Genomic DNA, 16,074 nt, shown 5'->3' on the forward strand with positions numbered 1-16,074 from the left:
ACCCCACCTCTCCCCCAGGCACCTACCTGGTCCAGTATGCAGACGACACCTGCATACTGGCATCCTCCATTTCAGAACAAATGCTCGGCAACCGTCTGAGCCCAGGTCTCACCTCCCTCTCAACCCAGTTCCAAGCACACGGCATCGGACTCAATCCCACCAAAACGGACGCCATCCTCTTCTCCCGCTACCACCCCCACCATGACCGACCACCTCACATCGGGACAGCGCGAACATTGTCCCGACTACCAAAAATTACGCGCCCGAGTTACCCACATTTAGGGTAATCGCATAGGTCAGCTCAACCTAAGTGCAAGGGAAGAGCCTCACCCTGGGTGTGTTTTTTTTGGTGTATTGTGTTGTGCATGTTTGGTGAGGACTGTTTTGCAAGAGAGTATGGGAAGAGCTATGCCCGCGTGAAGCGCTACTAGCTCGGAAGTCTCGATTGTTTATTTGCTAGGATTTCCTAATTATGTCGGGAGACTCTTAGTCCCGACTTGTAACTTACCAGCTAGTTACAGAGAACCTTTTGTTTGCACAAATAGGGTTTGCTCCGGGGGGATCCCCGTGAAAAACCCACAATTTATAAGGGAAAAAGTGACCAATTTGGGGAAAGCATTTGGCCTAGTGCCATTTATGGGGTTGCATTGAGGATGCAGAATGGAATGGTCGGCCCCATTTTGGCACTTTCCATTGCTGGTATACCTCATTATGGCATCATTTCCATTATTTATACTCCCGGGTTAGGAGTGGCGCTTACTGTGAGTGCGGGCCATCTCATGGTGACGTCACTGCCGTGTGCTCCATGCACCAATTGGTGGCGCTGCGGTCTCGCTGGTGGCGGACGCTGGAAGCTCTCCAGTTTCCGCTCGTACAGGAGGAGGGGCGAGCCGTGGCGCGAGGCCTTGCAGGGCCCCGCGTCACGATGCTCGCCAGGTGGGTGGGGGTGTGTTGGCGGGCCGCATCACAGAGCCTGGGATGGCTCCGCTCGCGTTGCTCGCCTCGGGGGGGGGGGGGGGGGGGAAGCGAAACCGGTTCTCCGCCATGTTTTCGCTTAACTGTTGTAGGGGGGGTAGGCGGGCCACAATTACAGCACCCCGGCGGGGCCGTTTCGTGTCACCGCTGCCATCTGTACAGCGAAGGGGAGGCGGGAGTGCTGTACAGATGGAGATATCGCTGAGGGGGAAGTGGGGGTTGGCGGGCCACGACACAGCTGCACAGAGCCATCTCGTGTTCCGCCTGTGGCCTTCTGGTTGGTTGAGGGGGGGGGGGGGTGATTCCCGCTACTCGGGTCGCTGGCGACGTGGGCCCGGAATTTAACACACCAGGCCGGTTACCGTTAAACCACTGGGCGCGGGGGTGAGGTGCGGAGGGGGGGACAAAAAATTTGCGCACAAGAGTTTTCACAATTGCTTGCGCACTGGGGTGAATTTACTGTTGCGTATGGTTAGGGGGCTTGTTTCGGGGGGGGGACATATCACACACACACGTAACTAACAAACTTGAGCACTGAGCACTTTCACCAGGACCCACCTTTTACACACTAGGCCGGTTACCATTAAACCACTGGGCGCGGGGGAGGGAAGTCGCTGGCTACGGTGCTCGGAGTGAATTGACACTGTTGCAGCTGGGTTTGGCGTCGTGTTGATGTATTTTACATCACGAAACTATCACCTGGGCCGGCGAGGGCGGTCCTGCAGGTGATATGTCGTGAATGGGGGACACGACAGTTCAATATGGGCTCACCCAGGGCGCGCACGACTGGATTGCGGTGACCGGGGAGAGTGCGAGTAAAGATGCGTACATTTTCCGTTATTATGTCAGCTAATGGAGAGATCCCTGCATCACGAGCTAGGACAAGTCGGGGCGTGTTGCGGGCCCGGCCAAGCACAAGTCGCAGGGCTCTGTGGTACAGGGAAAACACAGGTCTGTGTCTGGTCTTCTTTGCGTGGCACCAAATCGGGGCCGCATACATGATGACAGAGAAAACATATGCTCGCAACAGTAGCAATCTCGTGGCCTGGTCGAGGGGGGATGCAGGTCGCAGCTCTTTAGCTAGGGCGAAAAGTACTGCCCTAGCCCTCCTGCACACAGACTCTAGGTGGGTTGAGTATGTGAGTTTTGTGTCGAGAGCGACACCGAGGTACCTGACTTCTGTCAGCCACGGGATGTCACTGTTGTAAAGGCGCAGATTCGCGGAATAGTTTTCCCGTTTCCTGCTGCAGAGAAGAGCCTGCGTTTTCCCTGTGTTGATGGAGATGCCCTTTGACATAAAGAACCGCTTTAACTGGCCGATGGCAACACTCAGTTTGTGGCACAGCTCCGGCTCAGTCTTTGCGGTGCAAATTATGGCGGTATCATCCGCGTAGGGCGATAGTTTAGTGCCGGTGAGCGACGGAATGTTCCGGAGGAACAGGGTGAACAGTAGGGGGCTGAGAATCGAGCCCTGGGGGATCCCCCGCCTGAATCTCCCTGGGGACTGATGAGTCCTCCACTTGCAGGCGAAAAGTCCGGCCTACAAGGAAGGACCGGAGCACTCGCAACAGGGAGGTGGGGACTTCCATGGCCAGTAGTTCTGCCACCAGGAAATCGTGCCACACAGAGTCGAAGGCCCGCGCCAGGTCGATGAGTACCAGCTCTCCTATTTTCTTCTTAGCGAAGCCCTGTTCCAGAATTCGTGTCGCCCTGGCTATCGCGTGGGTCATCGAGTGCTTTGGCCGGAACCCGAATTGGTGGTGTGGCAGTAGTTTCCTACTATCGGCATGTCGGCTGAGGCGGAAGAAAATTAGCCTCTCGCACACTTTTGAAATGCAGCTCAGTACCGTGATCGGCCTGTATGAGCTGGAAAGGTCGGGGAATTCCCTGGATTTGGCACAGGAATATTTGTGGCTTCCTTCCAGCTGGTCGGGAAGTGGCCGAGCAGAAATATTGCGTTCATCACCCTGGCTAGGATAATGGTGGCTTTAAATGGGAGCTTGCTGAGGACGATGTTGGGGATTTTGTCGGGGCCGGCGGCAGTTTTCTTTTTGAGGCGTGACAGAATCTTGCCCAGTTCCCTAGGTGACATGAGTGGGACGTCGGGCAGCTCAGGCAGCGGCGGGAGTGCCACTTTGCCTGCTGAGAACCTGTTCTCCGCGTCACTGTCGCTCGAGTCCGATAGTTCTGTGCATCCTCTTTCCGGAGTGAATGTCGCGGCTAAACTTCTGGCTATTACCTCTGCTCTCTCTTCGGCAGTGTGTTGGAGCACTCCGCCGGCCTGCAGGGGGGGAATGACAGTGCGCTTGTCGCACAGGCGGCGCACACAGGACTAGACACAATCCTGGTTGTGCGTGATCGCGCGCAGCGTGGCGATCTCGATACTAGTCTGCAAACTCCCTGTATTTATGCCTGCAGACACGGCGGAGTACCCTGTAGAGGGCGTCGTAAACGGGGCGGCGAGTGGTCTGCCATTGTCGCCTAGCCCAGTTTCTGATGCTGAACAGGGCAGCCAACTGTGGTGTAAGTCGGGCCTTTTCTGTTTGTGGGCACTTAGTGGGTATGGCGGCCTCACTGGCAGGCCTAATGAGTTCTGTTAGGGCGGTCACAGCTCTGTCAACATCGGCAGGTGTGGGAAACCGAGCCGATAGGGGGAAGTCTTTTTCGGGCATCGGGGTGGTATGTGGGGTGGTGAATGGCGAGGTGATGTAACGGCGAGGTGATGTAACGGCGAAGTTGCGGGCCGCGCCTGTTGGCAGTAGGGCAGGCCCAGTGTGGGTGGGAGGCGTTTAAGTCCCCACCCAGGATGATGTTATGGTATTCGGCGTTGAGTGCTTGTAAATCTTGCTGGGGGAGGCGGCAATCTGGGACGATGTACACACAAACTATGATGGGGTTGATTTCTCCCGCCAGGGTGATAGACACCGCCTCTGTGTGGTCGAGGGGGGGGGGGGGGAGGGCACAGCTCTGGTGGCGCAGGTGGTCTCGCACAGCAATGGCCACATCGTCCCCAACTATGTTTGGCCGATCACGACGGTAAATTGTGTAGCCTGGTATCATAAAGGGAATTGATGGGTCTAGCCAGGTTTCAGTCACTAGTAATATGTCCGTTTGTTGTGTGACGAGGAGGTGGAGGACTTCGTCTTCTTTGTGACGCAGGGACCGGCAGTTCCATGTGGCCAGCCTAAGGCACGCTGTCATTGAAGGCCACACAGACTGCCTCCAGGAGGATCTCCATCTTTTGCATTGGGTGTGTGGCCTGTCTGAGGCGCGCACAGGTACTCTTGATCAAAGGCATGAAGTCTTTGAAAATGTAAAATATTTCCCTCACCTCCGCAAGGAAGGACAGGGGAGACGAGTCACTCAGCCAGCCAGCCTGTCCTCCAGGGGGCTGGGGGGTGGGTTGGGCCGCAGGATGCAGGCGGCTCACATAACTGAGAAGCAGGGGTGGAGGGGCGGCAGGGGCCGCGTTGTCTCTCGCGTCTCGTGTGGCTGTCTGCGCCGGCGCGGCGTTGCCAGCTTGTTGCAGCGTTGTCAGATTTCGCGCTGGGCGCCTCTGTGCACTGGCTGCAAGGAAGTGTTCAGCGGCTGGGGCGTAGCCTTTTGCAGGCGCGTAATTCGTGGCATTTCGCGATTGCTGCCATTGCTGGTAGGCAATTCGCTTGGGACACTGTTCGTTCCCGCCCAGGTGGGGGCCATCACAGTTGGGGCAGGTGGGGGGCACAGTTGGGGCAGGTGGGGGGCACAGACTGGTCAACTGGGCATTCGTGTGACCAGTGCTTGCCCGCGCACTCTAAACATGCGGGCGTCCTGTGGCAGTCCCCAGCATTGTGATTATATGCCTGGCATCTGCGGCATTGTTGGGGGCCTCTGGGCTTGCGTTTGGCCGCGCTGACCACATACATTCCTAGGTAGTGGAGCTTGAGTAGTTCGCCTGTCTGTGCCGTCCCTTCCAGGGTGACGTGATAGTGCCTGAATTTTCGGGGCTCGTTTCCTCTGCGCTCAATTTGGCGCACACGACGGACAGTAAAGCCGAGCAGCTGTAACTCGGCCTTTACTTCCTCAGTGGGCATGTCGGAGGGCAGGTTCGAGATGACCACATTTCCGTTTCTTTCCCCCGGGAAGGGGCGGGTGAATGGCTGGGCATTAATGGCAATCAGATGCTCCAGTAGTGATGGGGTGTTGGGTGCAGGATGCCGGGAAGGTCGTTTGGCGGCCGGCCAACTTCACCCGGAAATCGCCGAAGTGAGTTTTCATCTCATGCAGTTTTCCTGTGGAGATTTCCACGTCACTGTAAATGCCCGGAGTCTGTGGAGTGCGTTCTGTTGGGGCGGCGCTCTGTGCCAGAGACACAGCGGCGTTTGTCTGCGCGGTGAATTGACTCGGGGTGGCAGGAGTCCCACTCCCGGGTCGTGAGTGGCGGGCTCGTTTCCGGCCAGTTTTGACAGGCTGGAAGTCGTCCGTGTCCATTCCTGTGTCTGTGTCTTGGTCCCCTAGGTTCGACAGAGTCGAACCTGTTTGTCAATGGGATTGATGGCGCGATTGAACTGCGAGCGTCATCTGACATGTCCTGATCGAGGGAGGACGGGAGCTGTGGGGCCGCATAAAATGTCGTTTGGCCTATTTGTTTTGACTGCGTACTGCCGGAGGCCTGGTTAGACGAGGATTGGGTTTGGGGCTCGTTTAAGGTTTGCGGGGCTAAGCCCAAGGCCCGCATTTTCTGCTCTGGGGACAGCGCCTTGAAGCTGTCAAGGCGTTAAGTCGCTATGAGCGCATGCTGAGCTGAATAAGTTTTTAAACTAATTTTTGCTGGAGCTTTCAATGTTCCCGGCGGAGTCACAGGCAGTGAGAGCTTGCTGGCCTTGGTAGGCGTTTTTATTTGGGACGGGGAGGAAGTCTTACCCTGTGGCCTTTTTTTTGTCGCGAATTGTTTCATTACTGTTTTTAATCTTATTGACTAGCGCTGGTCGCCGCGTATTGCCACGCCTGGCCACACTGCGTGCCCTATTCAGTCTGGGCGGTAGAGGGTCGTTTCCTGCGTCCAGGAGCGCGCGCGCGAATTTACACTCCAGTGGTTACCGTTAAACCAGTGGGCGCGGGTGAGGCGGGGCGGGGGAGTCACCGCGCGGAGTTTTACACACTCCGGCGGTTACCGTTAAACCGCTGGGACCGGGGATGAGGCGGGGCGGGGGAGTCGCCGTGCGGAGTTTTACACACTCCGGCGGTTACCGTTAAACCGCTGGGACCGGGGGTGAAGCAGAGGGGGAGAGCGTCATCGCCCGCTCCTAGCGCGGACCTGGCTGCCAGTTCTGGAACTCGGTGCTCTGTGCGCGCGGAACTGTTCGCGAGTCCTGAGGTCACTGGAGAGAGGGACGAAGTAGTTCCATCTCCCAGCACCAGGTGCTGGGAAGGATCAATACTTACGTCTTGCAGTCTGGAAGTTTTAATGTACAGCTAAATATCATGTCCATGTCCCAGCATCACCCCCTTCCCGCCCTACCTGCCCGACGCCGTGGTCCTGCGCAACCGCTTCCGTGGCCTGTGGCAGGCCAACCGGTACCTGTTGACACGGATGGTGTTCCTCCTGCTGCGGGGCCGGTGCCACCGGATGGTCGCGGCGTGGAAGGCCCAATTGGAGACCCAACGTCTCGGCTTCCTCGCCTCTGCTGCACGCTCCCTGTGGACCTACGTCCGGCGCCTCCGATCGGTCCCCACCACCATTCCCCCACTCACCCACCCGGCCAGGGTGGCGGATACGGCCCCTGAGCGATCGGAGGCGGTCGCTCCCTACCTCGCGACCACGTTTGCCTCCGCTGACCCCCCCACCCAATCCACCGAGTCTTCGGACGACGAGGACTGCACCTCCCCCCCACCCACCACGTCACCCTCCCTACTCTTCCGGACACTCTGCCGTTCCCTCTCGCCACGCGGTCGGAGGTGCGCACCCTCCTCCTCCGTTTCAAGCCCCCTTCTGCCCCCGGTTCCGACTTTTTGCCTTCGCCAGTCCTCCGTGCCTTCCCTCGGAAGACCACGGTGTTCCTCACCCGCATCGTAAATGCGATGTTCCTTCTGTGTCATTTCCCCACCCCTTGGAAAGTGGCCATCGTCTCCCCCATTCCCAAACCTGGGAGGCCCCCTTCCCTCCCATCATCATACCGTCCCATCTCTCTACTCCCCATCATCTCGAAGGTCGCAGAGCGGACCATCCTCAAACGCCTTCTCCTCCACGTCAATCTGTTACATCTTCTCCCCCATCACCAGTTCGGCTTCCGCAAACGCCACTCCACCTCCCACGACATCGCCCGAGTGGAGGTGCTGGCTGTCCATGGTTTCGCACAGCGCCAACACACGGGCATGGTGCTCCTCGACCTTGCCCGGGCATTTGACTCCGTACCCCACTCTCAACTCATTCACCGTCTCTCCGCCACCGACCTTCCACCTCATCTCGTGCACCTCCTCTGCTAGTTCCTGGGGGGTTGTACCTTCCGGGTGCGAGTAGAGGGCGAGCTCTCCGACCCTCGCCCCATCAAAGCCGGTGTCCCCCAGAGCGCCATCCTTTCACCTCTTTTATTCACGCTTCACATAGCAGACCTGCAGCCCCCACCCGGCACATACCTTGTTCAGTACGCGGATATACTTGCCTCCTCGCCTCCTCCGTGTCCGAGCGGATGCTCGGCGACCGCCTTAGCCGCGGGCTCACTTCACTTACCACACAGTTCCTCGCACACGGCATCGCGCTTAACTGCTCAAAGACTCAGTCCATCCGTTTCTCCCGCATCCATCCACGCCACGACCATCCCCCACGAGTTTCCAGCACTGCCATCCCCTGGTCGCCTGAGGTCTGCTATCTGGGGGTGACCCTGGATAGTACCTTCACCTTCTTCCCGCACCTCACTTCCATGCAGACTCACTCCAGGGCGGTTTTGGCGCAGCTGGCCCCTGTACTACGACCATCATCTGGCACCCCCCTCCCAGTTCGCATCACCGCATTTCATTCCTACGTCATCCCACGCTTCACTTACGCATCCCCTATGTGGGTTCATTCATTCTGTTTCAATCTTCGCCCCATCACCCGCACCTACTTCCTGGGGATTCGTCTCCTTCTCGGACTCCCCCGCGCCACCTCCAGGCTGACTCTCCTGGCAGACTCCGGCCTGCCCCACCTTCACCCTCTCCTTCGCTCCATGACGTCTTACTTCCTACGCCGATGCCGACGCAGCGACAATCCCCTCATCCTTCAACTTGCGGAGCCGCTGTCTCCTGCACCTTACCCACGACGACCGCTCTTTTCGACGGACCACCTACGCGACTCACCACACCCCAGATGACCCCTCTTCACGACCGACCACCTCGAAGCGGAGGACTCTGAAGAGGAATAAGACGACATCCCAGTGGGCAGGGTCGGGGGCTAACCCAGGGGACCAGCAATTCTACAAGAATGCGCTGCGGGACCAATGATTCACGGTTCTCCAGCATCTCTATCATGACCACCCCACCGTAATATCATCCCAGTTGCCGTCTGCACAGGCCAGCCCCGAGCCAAACAGGCCTGGCGACACCACCACCCCATCATCAACTTCACCAACACATGTAAGGAAACACCTCACTGCTCATAAATCACCAGCCCCCAAGGACTCTTGTGTTGGGAGGGGCCTAGTGACATGTATATCATATTGTAAATATCTGTTAATATTGTTTATTGTGTCAGATTTTCCCTTCATGAAAAAAATTTTGTATACTCTTTTTAAAATAAAGGAATATTTTTTGGCGGGGAGGACCATTCACGACCTATCTCCTACAGGACCGCCCTCGCCGGCCTAGGTGATAGTTGCATGACAGTGAACGTATATACGCTCCGCCAAACTCCGCGGCGACGACGCCGACATGCTCCGAGCACCGTAGCCAGCGACCCCCCCCCCCCCCTCCGCTGCACCAACGTGCCAATTGGTTTAATGGTAACCGGCTGGGTGTGTAAAAGAAGAGTCCCGGTGAAAGTACTCGTGCCATAGTGATGCGTGCGTGTGGTGTCCCCCTTCCTCCACAACACGCCCCCTAATCATTTCTCATCATTTTCATTTATCCCAGTGCGAAAATTCGTTTGTGAAACTCGTGTGCGCGAAATTTTCTTCCCCCCCTCCCCACATCACCCCCGCGCCCAGTGGTTTAACGGTAACCGGCCCGGTGTGTAAAATCTCCGGGCCCTCGCCGCCAGCGCCGTGAGCAGCGGAAACCCCCACCCCCCGCTCCCTCATCCTTGTTCTGAAGGCGACAGGCGGAACACGTGTCCGTTCAGTGGAGCTGTGACGTGGCCCGCCGACCCGCCCTCCCCCCTTCATCGACCACCCCATCTGTACAACACTCCCGCTGCCCCTTCACTGTAAAGATGCTGGCGTGACATCAAACGGCCCCGCAAGGCCGATGTAATCTTGCCCCGCCAACCCTCCCCCCCTTCAAAGTCATGGAGCTGGCGAGGAACGCGCCGGGAACCACCCGGCCCTGCAGGCGCGGCCCGCCAGCCCCCCCCCCCCCCTCCCTCTCCGGGAAAAAAATTCAGCGATGGCCGCGCGGACTCCAAGAGCTTCGCGGCCTCGCCGCCTGACGCGCCGCCTGACGCGCCACCTGCTTGAGAGCGGGCGTCCGGCCGCAGCGACTGTGCTGCCGCCTGCCGCCAGCTGCCAGCTGCCACACCACCTGCAGCAGCTCTTGTCCCCGGAGCAAAAACATGGAAAATGCCATAATGAGGCAGCCATGATGGGAAGAGCCAGAATGAGGCCACGCATTCCTCCCTGCATCTTAAATGCGCCCCATAAATGGCACTAGGCCGAATGCTAACTCCCATATTGGTCACTTTTTCTCCCAATAAATTGTGGGTTTTTCTCGGAGCTCTCCCGTTTCCCACTTGCGCCTTCCCCTAAGCACAAATGAACCCCCGGAGCAAACTCTATTTGGCAAAGCATAAGAGTCTCCGCCCAAATATGGTAAGTTAGAAGTCGGGACTAAGAGTCTCCCGACATAGTTAGGAATCCTAGCAAATAAATTTATTCGAGACATCCCGAGCTAGTAGCGCTTCACGCGGGCATAGCTCACCCACTTTGAAATAACCTAAAACAGTCTTCACTGAACATGCACACACAAAACACACAAAAAAAAAAAAAACACAGGCTTTTCCCTTGCACTTCGGTTGAGCTGACCTCTGCGATTACCCAAAATGTGGGTAACTCGGGCGCGTAATTTTTGGTAGTCGGACTAAGTTCGCGCTGTCCCGGTGGAAAAATTTCTACTAAGTATTTGTGAAGTAGTGTTAAGAATTATGTACAGTGAAGTGTAATTTTTTTTTCATCTGTGTATGGTATGTAATGCATTCGTAGGTCTCAAGTTTACGGTGCCATGGCGAACAACCCCACCGTCTTGATAGTGTGGAAGCAAGGTATGTAATTGTGCATGGTAATAGTTGAAAAAAGAAAAAAAAATTTCCATGAATGATACTGGTCAAATTCGATTTTTTATATTTCCCCCTCTCCCCGCCACACCACCGGGCCCAGTGGTTTAAGGCTGTTCAAGAGGTCCAAAAATCGTCCCTACTTCAGAATGACTTCAAACTAATACATAACTCACAATAGCATGAAAACTGATGGCCGAGCACCCTGACAGCGCTGTATAAGACTCAGTGGCGAGACAGCCTTCAAAAGGGGAGGGTGTATCGCTCCGCTCCCGAACAATGGCGTAAGAAAATGGACAGTGTCACTTCTAGAGGAGAGAAACCTAACTGCTTGAAGGCCAGAGCAGGTAGTCGCGCTGGCTCGGACGGTCCTCGCTGCCCGGCTCACAGGCCAGCACGGCGCGGCGTCACACGTGTTCCTGCTCCGCAGACAATGGCATACTGCCACAGCTACCATTTCGCATATACTCCCTAGATTTTCTATAATGTTGCTTCATCCACATGCGCTCGGCCTGTGCAATAAATAAGCTTATGTAATTTATAGAAGCAAAAAAATTTTATTTACTTATCGTCTACATCTAATAATACAGTAAATCAATATACATTTATATTGCAGAATGAGAGCCGTAACATTTTCCAATATGCATTATTGTATTTTATTAGCCAAGACAAAACCTGCTGCAATATTTTTTTAAAATACTATCCTTGTCCAAGGGGGATTGGAAGATTGAACTGTTTCATTATATTTAAGAATAAACATTATTCAAATGGCCCTGAAGAACACAGACCACGGAACTAGGTGCCCGCTTTCTCCTTGGGATATCTGAGGGTGTGTCTACTGGCTTGAGTTTTGATCCTTTCTAGCTTGCAATTGATTTTATACTTCCAATGGGAACGTGAAATTTTAATGCTGATGGTGTCCAGCTAGTTTACACGTGCTTTTTTTTTAATCCAAAAATATTTTTATCAGAATCAAAATAACTATTGAGGTTTGATTATCTCTACAAAACGTTCGACACTTAACTCCAACAAAATATGAATATGCTGTGTGTATTATGAATAACAAACAAGGTATCTATTCAGGTGCGACATCGGCAGCAAACCAGCGCTGCAGTGTTTGACGTATCCTGGAAATATCCCGTAACACTTCCGAAAAAACCCTTCTGCGACAGGTTATCAGCTACTGGGTCCATTTCAACAACCAATGCAATGGCACTATGTACTGCTAGTTTAATAACACGTGCGTCGACAATAAATACCTTTGCGTTGTATTTACTACAAGACTACGGAAAAGTAAATGTTTCTTTGATTCAATTGATTATGAAAACATTCTTTTTGTATATATTTCACAAGATTTTCAGTTCAGTACGAAAAAAAAAAACATTTCTTTGCTAAATTTTGACATAGATACCTATACTTTAACTACAAACAATTTTTCAGTGCAGCGAACAAAAACCTCGAAATTCATAGCTCAAAAGAGGGCTTAAAAAACACGGATTGAGTATTATTTGTTTCCTGGTTTATTATTCTACGAAACAAATAACAATAAAAAGAAACAGCATGACACAAGAAATTCTTATCCTGGCATAGTAGGCACAAACAAGAGATAAAAAATTACATATTTTGATTTTAGTTCGAATTCAAATGGAAAACCGTTTATCAATATGTTATATATAGATCTATGATGTGTGTAGTATATATACATGCATATTTACATATAGGTACATATATAGTAAATTTGTGAACATTAAATAAATTGAGAAACTGCTTTTGCTCGGAAAATATAATTTAATATTATAGTAATAATAATGAGTTATACAGTAATTCCTAAAAATACATTTTTCTGCCTGCGAAAAGAAGCGTAATTGTTTATTGTCACTACTCACTGTATGTTTCGCCGAATCGTGGAAATTGTTAAATATGTTAAACGTATCATTTATTGTTTGACTATGACTTGGAACTTCATGATATACATTTCTATGATTACAATTAAGTCAAAGAAAATATAATGGGTTTGATTAAAAATAAATTATCTAATGCGGATTGACCATGGTTTACTATACATTTTCACTGCTGACAAACTTACGAACATATACAAGATGTTAATTGTTTTAGAACTTGTATTTGAAGTAGAATTTATTTGTCATAAAATCACTTTAATGCATAAACACTACCAGAAGGTACCAAAACAAAATACTGATAGTTAGTTACTTCCTACTAATAGACGAATTAATAGAGTAATTGGTGAAAAAAAAAATGAACATAGTACACATACGACCATGCACACTATAAGAACAAAACTTCACCAACTATACAGATTAAAAATATACAAACACATAGTATATAAAATAACAATATAAAATGTTCACACCAGCAGTTAAAGTGTTGGCTTACAGGCACAAAGCTTTCAAAATAATTTAAGAAAACAAAATCAGTCTAAAACGTTGTACCAAAAAATGTATAATAATCGTTACGGCTTTAATGTAAAAAAAAAATGTAAAAAACCATTGTAACCAAAATGCATACAAATAAGTAGAGTTTCTTCCAAGTAGTTTATAATCTGTACTGCAAATATAGTAATTGAATCTTTAATGTTTAAAAGTAATTTGAAAAATTCTTGTAACAGGAATGGAATTTTGCAACAATGTATCTCGTTCACACAACACTGCAGCGGTTTCGCTTACAGAAAAAGAACTCAGAGAAGAAAAAAAAGTAACAGCCGAGTTTAGCACATTGTAGTGATTTGCAATGTATAAAATTTTGAAATCACCACAGAAAAAATGTAAAGTATAATATATAAAGAATATATGTATAAATAAAAATGGCAGTCCAAAACGTGCGCATACACATTATATTTCCAAATAATGACGTTCAGTAAAAATAAATTTCCATGGTAATTTACAACGATCTATTTTTAATACTCAATTTATCTGTAACAACAATGTTCGATAAAGTTTCATCTATAATATAAAAATGAATCGCAAAATGTGTTGGTAAGCGCATAACTCAACAACGCCTGGACCAATTTGGCCAATTTTTTTTTTAAACGTTCGTTGAAGTTCAAAGATGGTTTTTATGGCGAGAAAAATTCGAATAATTGCCGGAAAAAACCCTAAAACCAGCACTTTTCTTTTTCCCATACAAATGTTTTCTAACTTAAACGAGCACTCATTTTTGTTTAAACAATGTAGGTATGTTCCTAACGTCAAAGAGTCAATTTGCACTTTATTACCTCTGTACAAAGTTCAATCATATCTATCAAAACAGTGTGCGTTGGAGCACAGATAAACAAAAAAAAATTAATAAACCGAAATCAGATAGTTCAATTTGGTCGGCTTCGCTATATTATTTCATTTGTTTTACTTTAAAATGCATCAGTTTTCAAGTCATTACATCAGTCAAACAAAACCAGCGTTACCAAAAGTATTTCATAAGTTTAAGTTTTTATTATTTCATTTTCCCTATTTTAAAAACGGCTTGAAGGATTTGACTCCAAAACATATCAAATTTAAAAAAAAAGTTGAAACAACAACAAACTGTCAATGTCAGTGTTTTTTTTTCTTGGATTTTAGGTTACCTACCCTAATGAGTTTGCTTTTGTCAACTTATACACGAAACCAATTCTTACCTATATAGTGTTTTGTGCAGTGTTTATTTACCTATGATCGCTAATTATTGCATGTGACAAAATAATCTTTAATATAGATATGCCTCCTATTAGACGAATCAATTTAGGTAGAAGAACCCGAAATGCTACAAACCAAGCTAATTACCGATCTAATCATGCACTACAATGAAAATAAAAATTATTATGTTTCACATGATTAACAATAAAGAGATTACTTATTTGTTTTATCTTTTTATTTATATGTTTTATTTAATTATATTTCTTATTCACAACACCCTATCACAAGGGTGACGGTTCTGTTCAGGAGAATTTTTTGCCCCGACTATAAAATATGTAGGAACAAAAAAATGTCACATTACAAATCATTTTGACAGGACTTTATTTCAATTTAATTAGGCAGTACTAAGTCTGCCGGGTCAGCTAGTATTTTATATTAATACTGGATTTCGTGGTATGTACGCATGCCGGAATTGCATACTCTTGTCAACAAAAAAATATATGTTTTGCCACTATACCTTTATCAATAACAATACCTCACCTATTTTGAAATTTTTATTTCAAATAAAGTATCATAAATTTTAATATAAACATAGGTTAAAATCAAGCAAAATATTTTTGTGGACAAACGTTGCATAATTTTGAAAATCGCTTACATAAATTTGTACATCATATGACTGCACAAATTCTCACATCTTTGACAAATGATTAAAAAAAATTAGTTTTGCACAAATGTATGTGTGTATATCTATCTATATATATATATATATATCTATCTATCTATCTATATATATATATATATATATATATATGTATATATATATATATATATATATATATATATATATAAATGTTATGTTGGTTTGTGTACGCTTCAAAAACTCAAAAAGTTCTGCACCGATCGAGCTGAAATTTTTTCATTATATACAACCCGCATCAAGGATTGTTTTGATCTACTTTTCACGTCAGCAACATACCCGCGACTGCGAAAAAGTAACTGCGCCATTTTATTAATGTGTTTTCTCACCAATAAAAACAAAAAAACACACATTTTCTGCTATGGAAACATTTCTCCATGCCAAAGGATTTCTCTTAGCAATGGAAAAAACTACGTCAAGTGGATGTGTTGCGCTGGCGAAAAAAATCAAATTGCCTCAACTTGATGCACCACCAGATCCATTGAAAACTTTACTTGCTGGATCTACCGCTGTATCGAAGCATTTCCTATCGAACATCAGGGAATATAATTCTTGCTTCCAAATGACGTAATTTGGTGCGGATAAAGTGACTGCTCAATTCATGCCAATTTTTAAAATCAAAGGGCAAATATGTCACAAAGCTGGCTCCCTGCTCCCATTCTCAGATAGTGACCATAAATTCCTACAAATGTACTTCATTGGTGATGATAGAGATGAAGTAGATGTACGTTGTGGAATACATACCTCGCTAAGAAAATCCATTATTTCGCAACTGCAGGAGCTTCTTCACGAAAGGAACAATTTGGTGCGTTTGTTCAAAACAGCAATTGATATGATTCCATTAGATATCCACAAAATTATTATTCACGCAGACAAAACTCCCGCTGGAGAACATGTCCGGAAATATAATGCTCCAACTATAGACGAAGTAGCAATTGTCATAGTCGGAGATCAGTTCCAACCTAGAGATATTGTTCTCCATCGAAGAAATAATCAATTGATAAACGTAGCAGAAACTCACCATTGTTACGATGCTTTACAATATCCAGTGATCTTTTGAGATGGTGCCGATGGATATAATTTTAATGTGAAAATGATAAATCCAGTAAATGGTGCAGAAATCAATAAAAATTGCAGCTCAATGAACTATTACGCATACCACTTAATGTTTCGGAGGAACGAGCACAATTATATTTTAAAATGCCGTCAGTTGTTTCAACAGTATATTTTGGATATGTATGCAAAAATTGAAACGGAACGTTTGCTATTTCTCCGTTTGAATTAGACTAAACTACGCTCTGAAGAACATGTTCATTTGCGAGATGCAGTTTCCGCAA

General features: G+C 48.6%; 1 pseudogene; it reads right to left on the reverse strand.

Annotated features, from left to right (window-relative positions):
* Positions 1-218: 218 nt before the first annotated feature.
* On the reverse strand, positions 219-371 carry LOC134537133 (U1 spliceosomal RNA; annotated as a pseudogene).
* Between the last annotated feature and the right edge of the window lie 15,703 nt (positions 372-16,074).

The sequence above is a fragment of the Bacillus rossius genome, chromosome 11 (assembly GCF_032445375.1).
Source record: "Bacillus rossius redtenbacheri isolate Brsri chromosome 11, Brsri_v3, whole genome shotgun sequence".
Lineage (NCBI taxonomy): Eukaryota > Metazoa > Arthropoda > Insecta > Phasmatodea > Bacillidae > Bacillus > Bacillus rossius.